The 3830-nt window shown below is 38.0% G+C and overlaps 1 pseudogene; it reads left to right on the forward strand.

Annotated features, from left to right (window-relative positions):
* Positions 1–1951: 1951 nt before the first annotated feature.
* On the forward strand, positions 1952–3153 carry LOC107490900 (probable NAD(P)H dehydrogenase (quinone) FQR1-like 1; annotated as a pseudogene).
* Positions 3154–3830: the final 677 nt, after the last annotated feature.

Consider the following 3830-nt stretch of genomic DNA (forward strand, 5'->3'; position numbering starts at 1 on the left):
CTAGACACTTATCTGGAGACTCTAGCAAAGCTTAGTCACAATCTGAAAAGGTTCACCCAGTTAAAGTGTCTGTGACATTATTGTATCCGGTGGTAATACTGAAAAACAAGGTGCTTCGGGTCACGGCCAAGACTCTGAAAGCTATGTTCAAGAATCAAAATAAGCTTAACTAGGAGTGTCAATAATATTATATATATTCTAAGTTGCTAAAGATGCCAACCATTCTAAGTTTTAATGGATAGTGAGATGCCAAAACTATTCAGAAGTAAAAAGCTACTAAGTTCCACTCATCTGATTTTAACTAAGCTTCATTTGAAACTTAGAAATTTATTGTATCTTAATCTTCATTTTTATCCTAATGTGTTTTTAGTTTCTTGGGGATAAGCAACCGTTTAAATTTGGTGTTGTGATGAGCGGATATTTTATACACTTTTTGGCATCATTTTTATATAGTTTTTAGTAGTTTTTATTAAGTTTTTATAGGTTTTAGTGTTAAATTCACATTTTTAGATTCTACTATGAGTTTTTATGTTGTTGTACAATTTCAGGTATTTTCCGGCTGAAATTGAGGAGCCAGAGAAAGCACTGCAGATGTTGTCCAAATCTGACCTGCCTGCATTCGGAAGGGCTTTTCTGGAGCTACGGAACTCCAAATCGGAAGAGCTTTTCTGGAGCTATAGAAGTCCACATGGAGCGCTCTTAATATCTATAAAAAGCTGACTTCTAGAGCTTTCCAGCAATATATAATAGTTCATACTTTGCTTCGGATTAGAAGGCCCAAAACTGGCGTCCAACGCCAGCTTCCTGCCCCTTTCCAGGCATCCAGCCCTCAAAGAGCAGAGACGAATGTACAAACGCCCAAAGAGGACCCCGTAGCTGGAGTTCCATGCCCAAGAGACCTCATAGCACGTGGATGTCATCAAAGCTCAGCCTAAACACTCACCAAGTGGGCCCCAAAAGTGAATTTTAGCACTACATATACTATTTTATTCTTTACTAGTCATCTGTTTAGTATTTAAAGTTATTTTTACAGACCTCTTAGGAGGACAACCATTATTTTCGAGTTTTACATTGTATTTTACTTTAGTGTGAGTTTTTAAACCTCCTAGGTTGAGGGAAGGAGCCCTGCTGAGTCCTATGAATTAATAAAAGTATTACTGTTTCTTTTCCGATCCATGTTTGATCTGTTTCTAAGATGTATCTCCGATCTTCATCATGGTGAATAGGATGATCTGACAAATTAGCTCTGTTCATCACATTAAGACAAACGTGCCTGGCAAACACCCGCGTCTACTTGGGTTCGTGTGAATACGTGATTGGAAAGCACGAACCAACAACTATATTTATACATCTCTCAGACGGTTAATCCACGACTTCGTTAAGGACTTCTCGAGACACCAATTCAGCCGATTTCTGGGGAGATTAGGGTCTCCGTGGTATAGGCTAGAGTCCATAGAAACAGCGTTCTCTGATCCGAAAGATTCGACCTTGTCTGTGGCGCTTTGAGTAGGATCGCTAAGAGAATCACTTGCTAAGTGCTTCACCCTTCGTCAGATTGGATGACCAGGGCCAATGGCGTTCAATCTGTAGCAGAGGAGATCAATGACCACGGCCCATGGCATTGATCACATACAGCCTGTCATAGAAGAAGATCATTCACAAGCAGAGAAGATAGTAGTACCAGAGTTAATTCAGAAAGACAACGCAACTCCAATCCTTAACCCTATTCCTATCCTTTATTCCAATTCGGTATTCCTTTCACAACCAACAACCTTCTGATCTGCTTGACTATGACCTGCAAGATAACCATAGCTTGCTTCAAACCATAATCTCCGTGGGATTGACCCTGACTCGCTCAGGTATTACTTAGACGATTCAGTGCACTTGCTGGTACAATAGTACGAAAGTGTGGGGATTCATGCTACCATCAGGACACATTAATTGGAGGATAATGCTTGATGTGGGAATTTTTCCTTTTGTGTTAATTGGTTTCGCCCTTTTCGTTATCCCTAAGTCGCCGAGGTGGTTAGTAATTCAGAACAGAATTGAAGAAACTAGACAAGTTCTCTTGAAAACAATTGAGAATGAAAAAGAAGTAGATGAGAGACGGGTAGAAATTCAACAGGCTGCTGGAGTTCCTTCCAAGGAGGACAAACCGGTGTGGCGTGAATTGATCTTCCCTTCTCCTTTGCTTCGCCAGATACTAATCACAGGATATGGTATCCAATGTTGATAAACTAGGTACGAAGCCTTTTCTTTACATAAGCAGAACTGGGATGACAATTTGTTTATTCAACATAGGAGCTACTCTTTCTATGTTTGGACAAGGATCCTTTGTGATTATCGAATAATATATATTCATTTTGTTATGTTATAAATAATTTTTAATATGATTTCATTGGGAGGTATTACTCGCTATACGGACATGTAGAGAGACTAGCAAAAGAGATAAAGAAAGGTGCTGATTATGTAGATGGTGTTGAGGCCACTCTATGGTATCGGAGACTTTGCCGGAAGAGGTGCTGGGCAAAATGGGAGCACCACCGAAGAGCGATGTACCGCTCATTAACCCGAAAGAGTTGTCGGAGGGTGACGATTTCGTGTTCGGCTTTCCAACAAGATTCAGAATGATGGTTGCTCAGTTCAAATCTTTTCTAGATGCAACAGGAAGCCTGTGGGAGACACAACAGCTCGCTGGCAGGCCCACTGGAATCTTCTATAGCATCGGTTCTCAAGGTGGTGGTTAGGAGACTATAGCGTAAGAATTTCACTCTCAACTAAATATAAAATACAAATTTGACTAATTTGATAAATGATTTTGAAGTGCACCTAGAATTTTTGAAATTATTATCAATTAGTAATTAATAGGACTCATGAATGAAGTTCCAATAATGATAAGAAAATTGTGGAATCAATGGCAGGCTCACTGCTATCACTCAGTTAGTTCACTATGAAATACTGTTTGTCCCAATCGGATATACATTAGGCGGCGGCATGTTCGAGATGAATGAAGTGAAGGGTGGCAATCCGTACGGTGCCGAAATTTATGCTTGTGGTGATGGATTAAGACAACCAACTAAACTTGAGTTGGAGCAAGCATTCCACCAAGGCAAGTATATTGCCACCATCACTAAGAAGTTCAAGAAAGAATGAAGCTATCCATAAATTAGGATATTGAATCCTGATGAGTTCACTAGTAGTTACTTATCATCTAATGTATTCATTTTGTATTATTGCATAGAAATAATTTCTTATCATAAATAAATCGTTTTGTACTCACTGGTGTATTTTTCTATTTGTACCATCAATAAAAATTTATATTTATTAAATTTATATTTATTTTGTATAAAAACAGGTTTATTTTGTAATAGAAAAATCTAAAAAAAAGGATATTTTACATTACTGACGGATTTACAGACAGATTTTTTTATCTGTATTCAGAATTTAGAATAGTTTTTCAAGGGTCCAATTACCGACGAAAAATCTGTTGAAAAATCTGTTGCCAACTACCAATGAAAAATTCGTCGGAAAATCTGTCTCTAATTACCGACTAAAAATCCGTCAGAAAGTCTGACGTTCCACGGAAATGGAGGGGAGAATTTACCGGGGAAAATCTGTCGATAATTGATAAAAATTCGTCGGTAAATAATTTTTGACGAGACTTTTACAGAGGGACAAAATTCGTCGGTAATTTCATTGGTAACCAAAAATCCGTCTGTAATAAAGACCAAATCTATCTGTATTAAACAATTTTCTAGTTGTGAATGATTTTAAAAATAGACATTTTAGTCCCCAAAGAAAATTATATGCAAATATATGTGTGTGTGTCA

Source organism: Arachis duranensis, chromosome 5 (assembly GCF_000817695.3).
Source record: "Arachis duranensis cultivar V14167 chromosome 5, aradu.V14167.gnm2.J7QH, whole genome shotgun sequence".
In the NCBI taxonomy this organism is placed as follows: Eukaryota; Viridiplantae; Streptophyta; class Magnoliopsida; order Fabales; family Fabaceae; genus Arachis; species Arachis duranensis.